A 20,976-nucleotide genomic window follows, 5' to 3' on the forward strand; every position below is an offset into this window, starting at 1 on the left:
GGTGTTGAGGAAGCGCTATTCCTACTTTTCTGAGAAAGCGCCAGATTGATTTCCAAAGTGGTTGTACAAGTTTACAACTTTTTTGTTTTTTTATACACATTCATGGGCACTAAGAAGACTCATGAGAACTAATTAATCTTTTCTGATGGTGATGCCCCCAGTCACCTAGTTGCTCCACCTCTGGAAGGTTCCACCACATCTTAACATCATTGCAGTGGGGGTCCTACCTCCACCATACTGCTCTCCCAGGGAATAAGCCATGTCTGTACCATAGGTACTCTACATTCAGGCCCAAGTGTGGCTTCTTCGGGAAACGACCCCTTCCCTCACCATGCAGTCTCTGTGTGTGTGTGTGTGTATATGTGTGTGTGTGTGTGTGTGTGTGTGTGTGTGTGTGCGCACGTGCGCGCGCGTTTGCTTCAGGGCAGAGCCATGCCCTCAAATCTTCAGGCTCAGATACCAAAGCCCTCACAGCAGCCTTCCCTTGGTGCCTTTGAGAATGTTCCAGGCTAGGGCAAAACTGTCAGAGGACCCTCCTCCTTCCCAAATTGCTTTTGAAATAATTTAAAGGAGTTCAGCTCACCCTGCTTAGAGCTCTTTCTCAAGGTGTCAGAAGATGAAAGGAGAGTGAGTGAGGGAGAGAGAAATAGAGATGAAAGAAGAGGCAGAGAGAGAGGCAGAGAGAGAGAGAGAGAGAGAGAGAGAGAAAGAAACAGTGATGGGCCTTTACAATGACAAAAGCAAAAAACAAAAAACTGAAAAAAACAAAACAAACTCAAAAGCTCAGGGGCTCTGACCCTTCTGATACTAGACTCCCTCTTCACAGAGGGAAGTAATTTCCAGTTTGCTCTACAAGAAGGAATAAACAATCACGCTCCTGTCAAGTTTCCTAGTGTGGGCTTTTCAGGAGATTTTTATATCCAGCAGTGCAGCTGTCGACAGAGGCTTAGCTGGGCCCAGCTACCTGTAAACCTTTACAAAACACCTCCCCAGGATACTGGCAGAACCCTTTTCTGAAGGAACCTGCATCATATACCGAGATTAAAATAATAATAAAAAAAAATTGTCAGCTGCGTTTGAACGCAGAAGGGAGCACAGCTTCAGGAGCCTTTCACAGCTGCTCTGGTGAGAGTGTCTTAAAGCTATTGAGGCAGAAGTCCCCTTTAAAGGTGCCCTCTGCCTTGAGGCCTCACATCCACGGCCCTTCCGCCCTTCCACACTCCTGCCCTCCTCTTTTCCAGTGACGGGAGCCACACGCTCCCCACTGAGGTACCTTTTCTTGGAGAGCACTTGACCTGCAAGCTTCACAAACACTGCATTCAAGCTGTGGAAAATGGAGGGACAGAAGAGAGAAGCGATGTCTTTTGAGTTGTTGGTGGTTGGCGTGGAGGGAAGGTGGGCTGCCTCAGAAAAAACACTCCCTCAAGAAGGAGAATGTCTCTTATGCCACTTAGTGCTTGAGAGAGTCACTAGAAGGGCCCGGTGAGGAGGGCGCTTGAGGAGGCCACACTTACCAGCTGCGGCAGGACGCAGGGTTAGCTCTGCTCTCTAGATCCTCCTTCAACAAACCGGGCTCCATATTCTAGCCGTGTCATAAAAAAATGGTTTTGCCTCCCTACTGTGTGCTAGGCAGTGGTCAGCTGATTTTTATTTTTCTGGAAGACCACAGCCATTTGCCAGATAATGGCTATTTCAGACTTTCTAAGCCACGTGTCTTTGTGTCATGTGTCTGTTTGGCTCTGGCTAAGTCAATCAAAGCAGCCACAGATAATGCCTGGATGAAGGGCCTGGCTGTGTTCTAATAATCTAACATACAGGCAGAGGTTTTTGCCTTTACTCTAGGCACTGTTCATATATAGTTAACATGGCAACATCCTGCCTTTACAGAATGTGTTTGAAGGTAGGTGCCTCTGTAAGATCTAATTCTTAGGGCTGATATGATGAGCTAGTGGGTAAGGGTACTTGCCACTAGCTGTGATGACTTGAGTTTCATCTCTGGGACCCACATGGAAGAAAAGAACTAACTCCTGAAAGTTGTACTCTGACACATGCACGCTTGCGCGCACGCGCACGCACACACACACACACTCACACACACACACACACACTCACACACACATGTGCACATATATGCATGTGCTTTAAAAAATATAATAGAAAGTAAAATAAAACAAAACAAAATCTGAATGTCCACTTACTGACCTTGTGGCTTTCAATAAATGAGACACAACAAAATTAGACATGGATTTAAGAGGCTGTGCTGGACAGTTTTACGTCAACACTTGACACAAGCTGAAGTCATGGGAGAGGAGGGAACCTCAACGGAGAAAATGCCTCTGTAAGACTGGGCTGTAGGCAAGCCTGTAGGGCATTTTCTTAATTAATGATTGATGGGGGAGGGCTCAGCCCATTGGGGGGTAGTGCCATGCCTGGGATGGTGGTCCGGGGCTCTATAAGAAACAGGCTGAACAAGCCAGAGAGAGGCAAAACAGGAAGCAGCACCCCTCCACGCTCCCCGCATCAGCTGCTGCCTCCAGGTTCCTGTGCTGTTTGAGTTCCTGTCCTGGCTTCCTTCAGGGATGTACCATGGATGCGGAAGCATAAGCCAAGTTAACCCCTTTCCTCCTCAAGGTGCTTTTGGTCCTGGTGTTTCATCTCAGCCGTAGCAAGCCTAACTAATGCGGAGGCACAGACGGAAAGGCCCCCTCTAGGCTCTGTTAAGCGTACTTGTGATGCCCCTGCTTACTTCCTTTATCTGGAGCTGGATAAGGAGAATTGCAGGAGAAAACATAATCAAAATTTGCTGTATAGAAGTTTTTATATATATAATAAAAGAATTCCTAACTAAATTCTGCAAGCGTAATTAAAAGAAAATCAGCGTGTTCAGGGTGGTATGGCCACAGACGGTGGCACAATTTAAATATGTATGCATATGTTGCCTTTGTTGTTTGCTTGAGACAGCATCTTACTGCCTAGCCCTGGCTGGCCTATAACTAACAGAGATCCCCCCGAATCTGTCTTCTGAGTGCTGGGATTACAGGTATATACCACTGTGCTTGGTCTGAAATATTTCTTCAATTAGAAAACAGATCGCTTCATTCATACGCTAGAAGCCAAGCATTCCAGTGGCAACCCGCTTTCTGGAGACCGTCTCTTTGGGAAAATGGGCAGCGGTCTCTCGCTGTGTTGTCAGTATGTTGGAAAATTAAAGAATCATCTCTACTCAGGTGGGAGGCATTTAGGTGGCTCATCCAAGCACCAACCTGCAGAAAAACCCAGAGGGGTGATCCGGATCTGGACAAGTGGCAGCCATGTTGACCCCTGGTTACAAATACACCCCGTAGGGGTACCTGGGGAGGGCAACCTGGTCAAAGATGAGACTTGTCAGGGAGTGGAATAACCTGAAAAAGACACTCAAAGCACTGCTTCTCAGATTGTAGAGCAAAGGGCAGTCCCTGGTTATGGAACCGAAGGCTCCTGGGTGGTTTTAGATACAGGGATATTTATGAAGACCTGCTGTGTTCCTGGTGCCATGCCGAGCTTGGAGATACGTAGCTGTTTTCCACCCCAGTGAGGGTCACAGCGTCATGTGATGGATTGCTCCAGCGGCAACTTGGAGCACGTGACAAGTGGCAGTGGTGTATTCATGACATCACTTGTGTGTGAAGGATCCAGTGTCTGAGTCTATCTGAGATGGTGAGGAAGGACCAGAAACAGCCCTAGGAGGAGGCAATACTCAAGCTGAGTTCTAAAGAATGACCAAGAAAGGGCTGGAGAGATGGCTCCGTTGGTAAAAAAATTTACCTTGCAAGCATTAGGACTTGAATTGATTCCCAGAGCCCACATTAAAAAAGCTGAACATGGTGGAACATATTTGTAATTTCAGAGCTAGGGAAGCAGAGGCAGAGGAATTTCTGGGGTCACACACTGGGTAGCTATCTCAGCCTATTTACTGAGTCCTAGGCCAGTGAGAGATTGTAAAAAACAAAACAAAACAAACAAACAAACAAACAAAAACCTTAAACCAGCCAACCAACCAACCAAATAAAAAAAAAAAAACCCTAGTCTCATCAGGGCTGGTTGCATTGTCTTCTTCTGTGGCCTGGCAAGGCTGCTCCCACCAGGGGAAGGTGTTCAGAGAGACTGCCACTGAGTTCATGCCAGAGAAAGCCCCTGCTCCCCTTACTAGAGACCCCAATTGGGGACTGAATCTATGGGCTACATCTGAGTTGGGGGTTTAGGTCTTCCCCATATATTGTCCTTGGTTGGAGTATCATTCTTTTTAGGGCCCCCAGGACCCAGTTTTTATGGCTCTGTGTTGGCCTCCTTTTAGAGGTCCTGTCTCCTCCAGGTCTTTCTATCACCCCCTTCTTTCATAAGAGTCCCTGTACTCTGCCCAAGGTTTGGCTATGAGTCTCAGTATCTCTTTAGTTACCCTGGTGGGTAGTCTTTCAGAGGCCATTTGTGGTAGGTTCCTGTCCTGTTCCCTGTCTTCTCCTGCTTCCAACCTCTATCGTCTTTGTCCTTCTGAATGAGGATTGATCATCTTCCTTAGGGACTTCCTTGTTGTTTAGCTTCTTTAGGAGTATAGATTTTAGTATGTTTATCCTGTATTATATTATATATCCACTTATGAGTGAGTATATACCATGTGTGTCTTTCTGCTTCTAGGTTACCACACTCAAGATGATCTTTTCTAGTTTCTACCATTTGCCTGCAAATTCCGTGATTTCCTTGTTTTTAATAGCTGAGTAGTATTTCATTGTAAACGTACCACAATTTCTGTATCCATTCCTCCACTGAGGGACATCTGGGTTGTTTCCAGCTTCTGGAAAGCTTCCAGCTTATGGATAGAGCTGCTACGAACATGGTTGAGTAAATGTCCTTGTTGTATACTTGAGCATCTTTTGAATATATGCCTAGAAGTGGTATAGCTGGATCTTGAAGTAGCATTATTCCTACTTTTCTGAGAAACCGCCAGATTGATTTCCAAAGGGTTTGTACAAGTTTATATTCCCACCAGCAATGGGGGAGGGCTCCCCTTTATCCCCATCCTCTCCAGCATGTGTTGTCACTTGAGCTTTTGATCTTAGACAATGCAACCAGTCCTGATGAGACCTGATAGGCTAGGGTCAAATAGAAGGAGAAGAGGTCCTCCCCTATCAGTGGATTAGGAGAGAGTTATAGGGGGAGAAGAGGCAGGGAGGTGGGATTGGTAGGAGATGAGGGAAGGGCTACATCTGGGATACAAACTGAATAAATTGTAATAAATGGTAATAATAAAAAAATTAAACAAACAAACAAACAAGGTAATAACACTTGAGGAATGACACCTGGAGTTCATCTCTGGCTTCCACTTATATCTCTCACCCCCATAGAAAACAAACAGAACAGCTAAAATGGAGAAATTAACTTTTGGCCAAAACAAGAATGGAAGATAACCCAGACGTATGAAGAAACTTGGTTCTGGGAGAAGTCATGTAACTTAGAGACCTTGTTGGAGTAGGGTCTTGGGGCAGGGACTGGAAGTAGATCAAGGCAAGTTTGTATGACACAGTAACATCTGGAGTTTATGTACATAGTGGTGCATTAATTTAAAGGCTGTATGTCAAGGAATCGCATGATCAATGATTCATTTAAAAGCAAATTATTTTGCATGGACCTGAAGGATGCCTTAGGCCAGATCACCCAGAAGTAGAGCTTTAGATTGGTTATATTTTTGTTTAAGTCACTGAAGAAATGCTACCAAGGAGAGATATTTCTTTCGAGATAGCGTTACTTTGTGTAGCCTTGGCTGTCCTGCAATGGTTTTTTTTTTTAGACTAGGCTGGCCTTGAACTCACAGCAATACACCTGCCTCTGCCTCCCTGAGTGCTGGGATTAAAGATGTTCACCACCATGCCCGGCTAAGGAGAAGTATTTTAAATGTTTACTTCTGTGTGTGTGTGTGTGTGTGTGTGTGTGTGTGTGTGTGTGTGTGTGAATTCAACTGTGGATACCAGCAGAGGCCAGAAAGGGAGTGCTGGATTACTTGGAGCTGGAGTGACAGGTGGTTGTGAGCTGTTCAGCTGAGTGCTGAGAACCGAACTCAGGTCCCCTGGAAGAGCGGCAAGTGCTCTACTGAGCCGTTTCTCCAGCTCCAAGCAGGAAATGTTCTGAGGGAGGTGGTGCAGAGGAAGGAGTTTTGAACAGGTATGATGCGAAGAGAGGATCAGCTTCAGCTTGGGGCTGCAGAGATCACTGGAATGTCTAAGCCTTACTGCAGGCTTAGATGGCATCCCAGGAATTTTCAGGTTAGGCTGCTCCACCAGTCACGACTGTCTCCTGGGAAACGATATAGACACAAGCCACTCACAGCTGCAACCTTCATCATCTGGAAGGGTGATTCTACAGCTAGCTAATAGCACTGGGGACCCCACAGGATTAGCTATAGAATGGAAGTCAGAAGGTCAGCCTGCCAGAAAAGGAGCAAAAAGGAGTCTGCCAGCAAGGGGTGAAGAGCAGTATGGAGAGCAGAGTGTGCAGGTTGAAGAGCTGCCTGTGAGGTAGAACTGAGGGACTTTGGTGACCAGCTGGATGTGATGGTGGTTGAGGCAAGGGCTTCTTGCCCACAGGGATTGGAACTTGAGTGAGTTGCTTCTTGTCAGGGTGTATTTCTTTGATTTAGGGGTCCAGCTGGGACCAACAATGTGGTTGAATGTGAAGTTGAGGATTCCTTATGAGTAGTCAGGGGGTGCCGGTGAGGGGATAGGTAGAAATCCAGTTCTCTGGGCAACATGATTCTGGGTCGCCTCTATTTTCAGACTGAGCTTTCCTGGAGCTCTTGCTTCTCATGCCTTCCTCTCTGGGTCTGATAGGTAGTGTCTCACAATGTGCCTGGACACACAGACCTCCTCTCTCCTACCACTTCTGTGTGGATGGGAGAAGGACGCCCACAGCACATCTTCAGCAAAGGTGGAAGAGTACACTTCTCTATGTAGCCTTAGTTACTTCACCCCCAGGGATAGTAGATCTAGGAAATTTCTTAGCGATCCTTAGGAAAATTTTGTCCTCTATCAAGTTGTCAATCAAAGGAGTATAAGACAAAAGCACTTCGGCCTCAGGTTTTAACTTTCATTCAGTATCGTCATTATGTTTCTGAGACAGAGTCATGTAGCCTGAGCTGACTGAAGCTGCTTTCGTTAAGGATGGTCTTGAACTCTCAATTTTCCTGCCTCTACTTCCCAAGTGATAGAATTACAAATGTGTGCTATTGTGCCTAGTTTACGTGGTGCTGTGATATAACTCAGGGATTTGTACACATCTCCCAGCCCCTCCTTGTCTCCATTATTAAAAAAAAAAACTTTTAATTAATTCTTTATGAGTTTCACATCATACACCCCAGGCCCACTCATCTTCCTGTCCCCTTGTATCTGCCCTCTACCCTTGCAACCTTGACCCCAAATAAATACTCTCTCTCTCTCTCTCTCTCTCTCTCTCTCTCTCTCTTTCTCTCTCTCTCTTTCTCTCAAACAAACAAAACCAAACAAAGCATAGAAAACATCTTGTCATGGAAGCAAGTGTATCATATGTGTTCCACAGCATACCACTCTGCTCACACATTTTTCCTTGCCAATGTTTATTGCAATGAGTCATTGGTCTGGTTTGAGGTCTCTGGCTTTTGTGACATCATCAATATTGGACCCTCACCTGGACTCCTTGTTATGCCGTTGTTGCCCTGTGTCGTGGAGATCCTGCCGGTTTGGATCAGCAGGATGAGTTCTTTCTCATGCCCCAACAGTTCACAGATGATGTAACTTTTGGGTGGGCCAACTCAGAGCCCTGGGTGGTAGCTGAGCTGTCAGGGCTCTCCCACATCTGCACCACCAGGGTGAGCTCTCCAGCACTGCTCTGGCGAGGTCACCCAAAGCTGCCGTAGGAAGGGGGTAGGGCCAGCTCTCCTGCTCTCTGGGCCCTGATCACTGATATCCATGCCTCTAAAGCCAGCTCTACTGTGCTGCCCAGTAGAGGCTCAGGGCCCGCTCTCCCAAATGCTGCAGCCTGTGAGTGGTGTGGCTGGTTCTCCCTCACTCTTGCTCCAGGGTGGGGGGCTGGCTCACCCTTGCCCCTTCCACCAGGGCCAGCTCTACTGTGCTGGCCAGGCAAGGTTCAGGGCCCGCTCTCCTTAGTGCTGTGGCAAGTGAGGGGCAGGGTCAGCTCACCAGCTCTCACGGCCCTTCACCTCAGCTCTCCCGGCTGCCTCAGGTGGGGAGGGGTTGGAGAGCATCACTCCTGTGCCCGCATCGCACCACAGCAGATGAGTGGGGTCAGCTCTCCCACATTCACGCTATTAGCCAGCCTCCCTCCCTTCCCCCCGGGGCCAGCTCCTCTGTGCTTCCTCGGTGAGGTGCAGGGCTGCTCTCCTGAGTGCTAACTGATGGTGAGAGATGGGGCCATATCTCCAGAGTGCTGCAGTCAGTGAGGGGCAGGGCCAGTTCTGCACAGCTCCTGAACTTCCACGTGATCCCAGGCAGCTGCCCAGATCAGGGATGTCTTCATGTTCTCTACCGGTAATATGAGCTTCAAACATCGACCTTGACCCCTGCTGCTGCATAGTCATGAACCCAGACATGTCCTTCAGCGGCAGCTCCCGCTGGGACTTCACCATGGCCTCAGGTGGCAGGACTTGCTGCTCACCACAGGCTATTCCTCGCCACCATCATGTCTCCAGTTCCATCTCTCTTCATAATGCACAAAGTCTTCCCCTTCTCTCTCTCTTCCATCTGTCCACCACATCCTTGCACATTGTCGTGGCTTTTGCTGGAGGCAGGCCATCCAACTGGTGGGCCTCTGGGTGTCCCCCTCTGTCTGTACAGTGTGGTATGGTGGCAAGAAGGCCTCTAGGTGTCTACAGCCCACCTGTGCGGCATGGTGCCAGGCGGATCTATGGACATCTTCTTCCTCTCGTACTGCATGTTGTGGTGGCAGGTGGGGCTCTGTGTGTCTACAGTTGGATTGGTCTCTCCAGTTTTTTATTTACTAGGTAAACATGGACGGAAGAAAGAAAAGCTCTGATGATACCATACATTTGGTCTATGGAGAGTTAATTCTTGCCTTGTCTTTCTGGTAGACTGTCCCGGGATGCCCACTGCCTTTAACTTCTAATGGATTAACCAAGGCTCCTGCAGGGATGCATGTGGAAACACCTGTGCTGGACACGTTAAATATTACACAGCTCCACCTCGGGCTGTCGACAGAGGGTGATTTATTCTGAGAAATGTTGACATGCTCTGATGAAGTGCTCTGCTACCGAGCTCTCCTGGCAGACCTACTACTTCTGCTTCTATAGCAGCAGCATTCCCTCTGACATTCTTGAGCTGTCCTGCTCTAGCATGCAAAACCGGCGTGCCCTTAAAAAGGGTGTTATCAAAGTATACGTCACAAGCAATAAAAGCTGACAGTTTGGAGTGACAGCAGTTGGGCAAATCCCTATGTTAAGACACCTAATAGCTTCATTTCCGTAAATAGTCTGTTTTTTCGGTCATCCCAGGCAGCCACTGGTCTTCTTCTCTAGAATTAAAGCTTCATCTTCTCTAGAATTAAAACTGGCAGAATAGTAATGTGACAATTTATCTGTTAAGTTTGTTAAAAATATTAATTTGATTGGTCATAGGGAAATCAACAGATTTGTGTGTTCTAGAAATAAGCAGAGATACCATTCAGTAGGACTTAACCTCCAGGTAGCAGGGGAACTGCTTTTCTGAACCATGACATCAAGTAGGCAATTTGGGCTGTCATTGGGATATTTTAGGTTGGATGTATCAGGTTGTTTGCATCCTAGTGATTTTTTTTTTTTTTTTGTGGACCTTGAGATTCTGGCCAGTTAAACTTATTTACATAATGAAAGTTGTTGCAATGTATTATTGATTTTTATTACTAAACAAATACACATGCTGGAGATGAAAGTACAGCCAGGTATGGCTTACATCACTAGAGTAAGAATATGGTGGTCATAATGCTCTTCATTCACGTCTTCTCCCACCATATGGTTGATTCATTGTCACCCAACTTATTTCTTCTCTCTCTGTGCTCATGCACCCACCTCCATGCGGGCACATGTGTGTGTGTTTGTGTGCGTGTGCGTGACCCCATGAATTTGACTAGAGTTGCTCCTTTAAGAAAGGGTGGGAGGTTACTTACCGGACAAAGAGCAGCTTACAGGTGTCTCTACCAATGAAGAAAATGCCTCATCCTCCTCTATTGTTATTGACAATAGTTTCTCAGGGAGGGTGGGTCCCCTGGGTCTCCTCCCCCATCTATGGTGGAATGCTGATAGGCCCATCCCTGTTCAGGTCTTGCGCAGGAAATGACAGCTGCTGTGATTACAAGAGTGCAACAGCTTTGTATGTTTTCCGCAGCACTCTACCCCTTCTTCCAGATCTTACATTCTTTCTGCCCCTTCCAAATAGTGTTCCCTGGTCCTTGGAGGAGAATCCCCATTCATTTCTAAATTTGTTGTTCATGTTATAGCATGAGGTGTGTGCACTTGACAGGTTGGGTGGGAAAAAAAAGAAAGGCTTTGAGAAGGTGGACCTCCTCCATTTCTCTGGATAGATGAATCTGGCCTTCTTTTTTTTCTCAAAGACTCCTGTGTCCTCTTTTTTTTTTTTTTTTTCTCTCAGGCTCTACTTTTTCTTTTCCTGAGCGCTTGTGATAAAATATCCAGGAGAGTTTAAATCCTAGCAGTCTTTTAACCTTTTGAGAACAGAGAAAAATTACCCTTGTTTTAACCTACTTGGACCAGATGAAAAAGAATGTGTTTGTGTGAGTCTAGTGGAGGTGGTGAGGGAGGAGCAGAAAGAATGGATTTATTTTTCATCAGCTAGGCTTTGGACTTGGGTGTGTTCGTATGATTTTTATAACTAAGAAAAATATCTATAACAACACTGTGAAGGCAGCTAATGTTTTCTGAAACTCAAACATTGTGCTGGGCTTAACTGCCTTTTTCTTTCATCTTTCCTTCCTTTTCTCCCTCCTCCCCCTCTTTCCTGCTCCTTCCCTCCCCATTTCTTTCTTTAGACAGAGACTCACCTTGGACTTGTTATGCTGTTATGTTGATGAGTTTAGGATGACCTTGAACTTCTGATCTTCCTGGCTCCACTTCCTCAGTGCTTAGATTGTGCCTGGTTTATATGGTGCTGGGAACCTAACTCAGGTTTTATGCATGCTAGGTGAGTTAGTTATTCTCTACCAACTGAGCCACATCCCCAGCTCTTTGGTTGCCTTTTTCCAGATGAGGAAAGGAAGCAGAGGCCACAGAGTCAGTGATGCCTGATGGAGCTCTCCTGTGGATCTTGGAGAACACAGACGCTGTTTGGAAGCTGTAGGTGTTAACTGTAGAATGGGCCATGTCTTGTCAGCTTTTCTAGTTAAAGCATTATAGAAATGAGGTGGCAAGCCACGTGCCTGGAAGTTTGTATGACTACATATAGCTTTGGTACGAGGAGATGGCCATGTCACCTCCATTTTTTTTTTTTTTTGCTCCAGTAGGCTGTTTTCTGCTTCTTGCTATCTCACCTTCTGTCTCATCCCCTCTCTCAGGAAACCACTGATTTGATGTGAGTGAGGTGGGTTTACAGTCTCACACTTGGCAAGTGGGAGGGGAGCCTGAGTCTCACTGCTTCTGAACACACTGTGCTCCTGAGACTCAGCAGAAACCCGCCTTTATCCTGCTACAGAGCTACGCATAGATAAGGTCATTACTAGGCTCTCCAGAGCTCGCACTCTTGTTTAGGAAAATTGATTCACTTTGGGGTGTTCAGGCCTTGCCTGAATTACTGATTGTACTCTACACATTCACTTCATTTCAATAAAAACCACATGGGTCCTCTGAACACTGAAACATTTCATAAATGTAATACCTTTGCTCCCTTCAATTTCGGAGCCATGGTAGCTGGATCTACACAAGGGTGTGGTAAAGGCTCCTGACTAATCTAGATCCCCGTCTGGTCCCCATGAAGCATGTTTGGTTGCATAATACATCTCACCTGTGGCTTGATGCTGTATTAGATTGAAAATTCTTTTTGTATTTGGGTTTTTTTCGAGACAGGGTTTCTCTGCATAACCCTGTCTGCTGTCCTGGAATTCACTTTGTAGACCAGGCTGGCTTCAAACTCAGAGATCCACCTCCTAAGTGGGATTAAAGTCACACACTACTATGCCTGGCTAAGTTGACAATTCTTGCTGAAGCTGGGCAGGCTGGAAAACCTTTGCCTTGACAATGCACCTGCTTTTGAAGCATGGTGGAGCTTTCAGGGAGGGGGTAGGGGTGACAGCCTGCAGAGACACAGAGCCTAGTCCTGCTCTCCCTTAACTGTTGTGTCCATGCTTGAAGCCAGTGACTAGTGGGGCGAGGGAGTGAAGAAAGGACAGACACAAGGACACACAGAAAAGGTTGGGATCTAGGCTCTCTGATGGAGAGGTCTCAGCACCGAGGACACTTGGGTTAATTATTATAAACAGCTTATCAAGGAGGTAGGGTTACTGCACACAGCTCAGCAAGGAGGTGGAACTATTACATACAGATAAAAAAGGACTATTACATACAGATAACAGCGGAGGCACTTTATTATATACAGCTGAACAAGGTATCAAGTTTAGCTCATTTTGGTAAGGCTGTAATAGAGTAGTCTTCAAGCCATAAGCATACATGGGGTGAAAGCCACGGTGTATATCTTCTGCCAACACTGTCAGCATCCACACATGGGCCCAGAGGGAATGTTTTCCCATTTCCCTTGCCTGGGAAAGGCTTTGCCATTTGCTGTGAGTCTAAGGCATTGGGATTTTTTGGCACGGCCATGCCCATGTCAACAACATCCATTCACTCAGTTCTTCACTCACTCCCTACATGTGACATAGATTCCGGGGAGAAGGAAGGGCGAGGTTCTAAGCAGCAGCCTATATATCATGGCTTCCAGAGGCTGGGCCAATCACGCTGGCTTGCCCTCATGTATTGATTTCTTTTGCCTCGTAGTTTAGAAATATATATCACTAGGCTGGTCGAGGCGTCTCTGGTATTCTCTGGGGGGCAGCCGCTCTTTTCCAATAGACCCATACTCTCCTCCATGATAGGTCTGTGTTTATGCTAGGAGATTTGGGACCTGGGTTAGGGAGAAGAAAGCAAAGATGCCAAGAGCGCAAAATTTTAAAAGCACGCATCTCGAGTAGATGCTAGAACAGGATCAGTGTTTGCATGGCCCAGGGATGATCTCTTCCTTATATTTGGTACTCTCGGTCTTTCCCTTGCCTCTCCCTTCTCCCAGCATTTCTAGGAATTTATAAATCATAGAAATGGCCCTCTGAAAAGGCACACATTTCATTAAGACAGGAAGAAAGCCCACAGCACTTTAGCCCGTTGACAAAGCTGGTCTGTTTCTGTTGTCACTGGTATGGAAAATAAACTGTAATCATCTGTCTCGGGTCCCATTTGAACATATTAGTCCTCCTGAGGGACATGTCAGCAGGTACAACCCACATGCCAGGGATCGGGGAGGCAGCAGCGACGAGGCTAATTTGAAAATACTTCTGTGGCACTTAGCAGGGTGTGATTTTAATTCATTTTTTGTCCCTTGATAATCATAAAGTGCTCTCAGGCTGTGAATATCCATTTGACCAGCAGGCTCATACCTCATCTGGGGACCGCATTTAATGGCATGGTGATGATGGGATCCACAGGGGAATTGTGTAAGGTACAGATGTTTGTTTCATGGAGAGAAATGCCACTGACACTGATTCACATGGCTGTTTCATACAAAGACTTGCAGACCCGAATGACTGCTAACATGAGAATAGTGTTTGCACACACACACTGCGCTAATATTTGCATGGCGTTCCAAGTTTGGCCAAATTAGCTATCTTTCTAATTTCTGTGATGAAATATCTCACAAAAGCAACTTCCTGGGGGAAGGGCGTGTTTTGCTTCCTGGTTTGAGGAAGCAGTCTGTCTAGCATGGCAGGGATGGTGTGGAGTCAGGGACGGGAGGCAGCTGCTTACTGCTGCTTACAGCTGGTCTACAGTCAGGAAGCAGAGAGCGATGAATGCTGCTGCTCAGCTTGCTCTCTTCACTTACCCAGTCCCGGGCTCCAGCCTGCGGGGCTGTTGCCCGTCAGGCTCAGGGCGAGTCTTCCTCCCTCGGCTAAATCTCTCTTGAAACGGGCCCAGAACAGTGTTTCCACAGTCCAATCCAGTCAAGTTGAAAAGCAATCATTCACCCCAAACTGCCAGAAGGAGCACAGAGCATCTTGGGCTGTTTGATTCCGTCCTGACCAGGAGTGCCTCTTTGCATAAATTAATTCTTGACCCTCAGTTTCCTCGGCTGTAATGTGGGGATCACCACACCTCCTTTCTAGGGCTGCTGGAGGGTGTCATAGGGAGCATACATATATGTCTGCTGAGGCACGGGGACATAGTGGGGATTCAAGAGCTGTTGGCTCAGTGGGGCGGTGGTGGTGGTGCACACCTTCAATCCCAGCACTCCAAGAGGCAGAAGTGGGCAGATCTCTGTGAGTTTTGAGGCCTCCTTGGTCTACAAAGTGAGTTCCAGGACAGCCAGAGCTCTACACAGAGAAACCCTGCCTTGAACTCTCTCCCCAACAAAGAAAAGCCAACTGATAGCTGTCAGTCCATTTCTCACTGGCTCCAAGCTGAGACTGGCATACTTTTCACTGTAGCCCGTTTATCCCCATCTTGCCATCTTTCTGTCAGTGCTGAGGGACTGAGTCTCAAAGGAAGAAGACTGCCGCTGACTTTTGTACGGATCGAGGGCTTGGAGTTGTGGGGAACTAGCCAGGCTAGGATACTACCCCAGTCTGTGAATCTAGGCTAGCTCCACCTTCCATCCAGCTGGGACCTGGTCAGGCTCACCTGGACCGGTGGTGACTTCGCCGAGTTCTGCAATGCCGTCATGCTTCTCACGGCTCCTCTGCCTAAGCACAGCTCTGTTTTACTCTCATCCAGGTCTTCACCTCGTTCCTTTTGCTCTTTTCCCGATATACAGAGCTTAGAACTGCTTCCTGTAAGCCTAGACTTTGCAGTGGTGAGCCCCAACTCCCAGAACTCACGGTGATAAGCAGTTCCTTGCTGCTCTGTCTCAGAGCCTCACCTAGGGTTGGGACAACAGTCTAATTTACCAACGGAGTCCAGAGAAAATACTACAGATATTACTATTTGACAGTCTGCTTCTGTGGTACCATCTCAAATTTGAGAGGGATTTGCTGCTTTCTCCGAGGACTTCTTCACCCTATAAGCAGTCCTGCCTTGATCCTGGACAATGGGATTTAGGATCAGATAATGCGGCGTCTGTCTCATTTGGCTCCACTTTTCACTAGGCCCTTTCCTTGTTGGAGCCTTGATTTTCCTTATGGGCAATATGGGGGAGACAATAGCAATCTTCTAAGATGTACTTTTACTTATGGGCACGTATGCGTGTGTCTGTGTGAGCGAATGTCACATGCGTGCTGTTGACTCTGGAGGTCAGAGCCCTGTGCTGAGGTTACAGGGGGTTGGGAGCCACTTGATGCGGACACTGGGAACCAAACCCTGGTCTTGAGCTCTTAACTCCTGAGCCATCTTCTGGGCTGCGGCCTCTCCCTGATTTTTTATTTTAAGTGAATAAAGAAAGAAGGAGGATGAAATAAGCTTCGGTACTGAAGTTGGGCCCACAGGAAGCAGGGCTTCTGGCCAATGCCCATGACTGCTGGTTGGTTTTCCATGTATGCATGTGCGTGTCTATGTGCGTGTGTGCGGGCGTGCATGTGTGTGAGTGTAGGCCATCAGTTGAAACCTAATGTCTTCTACAGTCCCTCTCAACTTTAGTTTTTGAGACAGGGTTTCTCCCTGAGCCGTGAGCTCACTGATTGAATTAGACTTGCTGGCCTCAGGGATCTACCTGTCTCCTTCTTCCCAGAGCTGGGATTACAGCCTAGTGGGGATCCGAATTCAGGTCCTCGTGCGTGTGTGGTAAGCACCTTATTGACTGAGCATCTATCTCTCTGGCTTCCCAGCAGTTGCTTCTTGAAACAGCCAGTGGAGGGGACAATTTGGCTTCCTCCTTTCCTTCACTCCCCCTCCTCCGATTCCCCTTCCATTTCCATTTCTTCCTTCCCCTTCCCTCTATTTCTCTCCCTGGCCACAGACATTCCTCTAAAGAACATCTTTGGAAAAATGTAGATGAAGAGAAAGCAGGCCGTCTTTTGGTCCTGGAAACACGGCTGCTGATTTAAGTAAGGCTCCTTTAAGGTGTAATAAGGAAAACGTAAATTCGATCGGATTTTTGTGGCGTAACTCAAGGCCGCTGGCATATCTGGAAGCGAGTGCGCCCCCCCATGGTATAACACGTTTCCAAAACACAGCCGTCTTGACGCACAAATGCGTTCACCCTCCATTTTCTCTTCCTCAGAAGCATGGGCAGAGCAGCAGAGAAACTGCCCCTACCTTGACCTCTACGTGACTTCCATGGCTGCTTTGAGCCCTTAATGACTGGTCATTCGGGAGAGCTCAGTCCAGTCCCCTGCTGCTGCAGGGGTAAAAGGACAAACCGAGAAACCACTTGTGTCATTTTGCAGAGGAAAGGGTTAAAGATGGTAAACAGGGGGCTTTTTAAAGACAGTTCCCAGGGACATTAGCACCCTGAATATCTGGCCTGGCTCATGACTCAAAATCTCATTGGCTGCCCCCTTCCACTCCTGACAATCAGGGCCTGCTGAACGTTCATCTCAAGCAATCACTTTGTTCCTTGGGTTTCCCCCCCCATCCCTGCTGTCTGTGTCACTCCACATCTGCATTCATGCAGCATCTGCCCTTCCTTTCGCTTCCTCTCACATCCTTGGGGCCAGCGGGCGAATGCGGCTTCCCAGGCTGTGACCTCTGTTGCTGCTGTCACTGGGTTTGTCCTCTGGGTCTGATCACATGTTCCCACCCACCCCATCCCTTCCATAGGCTGGTCAGAGAGGAGGGCTGTGGTCATCCACCGTCTCCATGAGCGATGAGTGGAAACCCATCTGTAGTTTAGCTGGCCTTTGCGTGCACATAGGCACATGTTCACGCGTGTTGTGGGGTGCGTGTGTACGCGTGCACGTGGAAGACAGAGGTTGACATCGGTTCAGGTGTCTTTCTCAATCACTCTACACGCCGCTCTTTTCGATCAGGTCTCTAAATGAGCCTGGAGCTCTCTCTCCAGCCAACACCCTGCCTCTGCCCTCTCTCCACAGGGCTGGGTTACAGGCATGAGCCACCATTCTGGTGGCTTCTGGGAATGGGGACTCAGATCTTCATGTCCCCTTGCTAAGAACCACACTGTTGACTGAGCCATCGCCCAAGGTCCCCCAGTTCACCTGCTTCTTGTGTCACGTTGTAACCTGACAGGCTCGTGACAAGCAGGACTTGGCTAAGACTGGCTCCTGCTGATAGCTATGAGGTGATATCTAAGGGTTCAGGGATCCAGCAACACAAACCTCAAGTTCCTGTGTTCTGTGCTGTTCTCTGTCGTTTTTGCCAGAGGATCAGCTAGCTGTTTGTAAAGCTGTCCTCCTGCAGATGTGACGAGCTACAGTTTGTAGGGTGGAGCTTGCCTTCCTGGCTCTTCTGGGTTCACTTGTGACTTGTCACCTTGCTGCAAAACCTTTGAACAGCTTGAGCTGCTACTCATTGCTTTAAACATTCCCAGTTTCTGTGAACTAACTATTGCGTATCCCTACCACCTTGATACAAGCCACCTGCGCTCCTGGGAAAATGAACCAGGGAACTTCTTGCCCAACTATTTTGGCATTAAAAAAAATTATAACATAAATGAGAGAGGAGGAAAATATTGTTTGTTAAAGGGCTGCTGGGAGAACTGCCTCTTGGCCTTTTGATAGTGTCTTTGAAATGGAAATGGCCAGCTGCTTGACCTTCTGTTCCGTGGCCCTTTTCTGTACAAAGTCAAATTGTAGTCCCCTCACAACAGCAGCAATTCACCTATGGACACAGACAGGGTTTCTATTTTTTTTTCTACGTTCCCCCTGCCCAATTGTCACTCTAAACATTTTTCACTGTTTACATAAAAGATACCATGCTTTAAAAAAAAAGCAAGAAATGCATCAAAACATTTGTGACTTGTCATGATTTCAAAATATCAGTGACTAGTCTGTCTCCAGGCCTGCTCTCTATCTGAGGCTTTTAAATGTGGTATAATGTGAAAAAGCCCAAGAGAAGATGATTATTTATGAGTGGAGCTTGGAGGGTGCTCAGGTTATCATTCTTCTCTTGCATTTGAAAGGGGGCAGAGGGAGAAAATCATCTCCCATGTATTGTTAATGAAAGAACAAAAACATAGGGTAAACTCTATTTTATGTATTAGGAATGGGAGCAAATGAATAAATGCTTGTATGCACTCGTTGTGGAGCAATTCTGGATTGGAATGAAGGGTCATTTAGCAACAGGATGAGCTGTGTGGAGGTCACACTGAAAAGAGCAAGACTTTGGGCCATCTCTCCTGCTGCTGTTCTCTCTTCCTTGAGCTCTCCACCTCATCTGGGCAATGCAGAATATCTCAGTAAGACTGCAGTTTAGAGAATTTTCAGGTGGGCTGTGTTTAGGGAAGTGGTTGGGCATCCAGATGCTGCCCGGCCATGGACGCCACTGCTTTGCTGGGCTACAGAGCCAGGATGCAGAGAGGCTGGTTTCTCTCAAACCGTGCGCGCATGCATGTCTGTGCTTCAGACGTAATAGGTCCTAAGCAACAGTGGAGAGGCCACACTTTCCTTGGGATGGTCAAGGGAAGAAAGTAGAGCTTTGGATGAGAGGGTTCGGTTGGGAGTAGACACCACAGTTCTGACTGTGTGCCTGGCTCATTGGCCACTTTATTTTATTATTATTATTTTTAATGGAAGGTTTTTTAGGACCAGTGATAAGGCTCAGTAGGAAAAGACAACTTGCTGCTGAGCCAGATGACCTGATTTCGATTCTCAGTCCTACGGGGCAGAAGGAGAAAACTGACTCTCACAAGTTGCTCTCCGACCTCCACATGTGGGTTGTGTGGCTTGTGTGAGTACGCATGTAATAAAACGTGTGTGTGTGTATTGTATTTGTGTAGTATGGGTGTCGGTATGAGTGTTCTTGCACATGTGTGTATCTGGGTTAAGTCTTTCTTTGATCACTCTCCATTTTCATGCTTTGAGACAGGATCTCTCAGTAGACCTGGAATTAATCAATCCGGTCATGGCTGGCTGGCAGTGAGCTTCAGGGATTTCCCTGTCTCTACCCCGCAGCACTGGGGTTACAGGCATGTATGAGCACACCCAGGCTCTTTTCTGTGGGTTCTGAGCATTCAGCTCAGACCCTCACGGCTTGCATACCATTGTATCCACCGAGCGGTTTGTCCAGCCTTCCAGATACTTTAATCCCAGACTGCTTCCATGGGGCCAGATGCAAAGAGTGACAGGAGCGGGCTGTGGGCGTGGGCAATCCTAGCTTCAGATCCTGGCTCGCCTACTTTCTAGGAGCCAGTTTTTTTTTTTTTTTTTCTTTTTCTTTTTTGCAGACACAGGGTTTTAAAGTCCGGAGTCCTCACTATAAACTGAAGGCTGCTGTGGGGATGGGCCGAAATGATGAGCTTGGTACAGTGAGGAGTGCCCAGCCGACCACACTCTTCCCCATTCCTACTTACCAGAAAAGGAAACGCAGGAAGTGACCAGATTCAGATTTGATTTGGTTTTTCTTCCCTTCCCAATTCTAAGTTCCTGGCCCCACAGCATTTTCCTGTGAAAACGGGGAATCAGTGGTATCAATTACCCTTTATGAAGTTTTCTTCAGAATTCGGGCTTCAAGAATGTGGTTTCTGCTTTGGTCCTTGTTGTGACAGGACCAGGCATGACAGCAACGGGCAGAAGAATGAGTGAAGAATGAGTGAGAGCATCCCAAACGACCTCGGCTCTATGGAGGCTCTGTTGTCTCCCATACTGAGCTCATACCCATCAAAACATAGTTAAGAGACCCTTCAGTAAATCACGGTAAAACAAATACTGAGTTTGCTTCTAACCCTCAGTATTTTCACCTCAGTTTAATACATTTTCAAACAGCGTATTCTATTTATTGCTGAATGCAATCAGTTTTGACAAACCACAAAGCATATATTAGATCTGGTCGTTTCCATATGTGTATGTTATGTGTGGTGCATGTATGTGTACATGTTAATGTGCGTGCGCATGAACACAAGTTGAAGCCAGAGATTGATGCTGAATTTCTTCTTTTATCACACCACTCCACCTTAATTTTCTCTCACCGAACCTGGAGCTCATAGATTCAGTAGACTTGGCTGAACAGCAGGCTCCCAGGATCCTCCTGCGTCTGTCTCCCCAGCACTGGAATTATAGGTATGTGCCTCTGCTTATAGTTTACTTTACATGGGTTTTTGAGATTGAACTCAGGTGCTTATGTTTGCACAACAAACCTGAGGCCTGCACCCAAGCCCAACATTTCTGTTTATAAAACAAATACATTTAAATCCACAATTACTGTCAGTTAAGTGGAAGAGTTAATTGCAAGTCCATTCACTTAAGCTTTTCCAGACTTCTGGATTCACCCACTCATTTAACAAATACAGACTGTGCATCTGTCAAATATTAGGCACACGGCCAAAAATAAAGGTTGACATAAAGGCAGACATTAGTGAATCCAAGGACTGGGGTGAAGGGGTTGGTTGTATAGCTGACCCATACAGTTTTGCAAATCCAATCAGAGTTGCGGAAATTAAAAAAAAGGAAAACAAACAAACAAACAAACAAACCAACCAACCAACCACTTTTGAGCTTTCCAGAGGTGGACTCCAAAGACCCATAGAAGAATTAATTTCTATCAGATTGTCTGTCACCATGAAGTCAGAGGACATGCAGCGGCTCAAGAAGCAATCAGGATTTGATTTTAACAGAGGGCAAGAGCACACAGTCTGCTTGACGCAGGCC

This window comes from Meriones unguiculatus, chromosome 6 (genome assembly GCF_030254825.1).
Source record: "Meriones unguiculatus strain TT.TT164.6M chromosome 6, Bangor_MerUng_6.1, whole genome shotgun sequence".
NCBI classification, from domain to species: Eukaryota; Metazoa; Chordata; class Mammalia; order Rodentia; family Muridae; genus Meriones; species Meriones unguiculatus.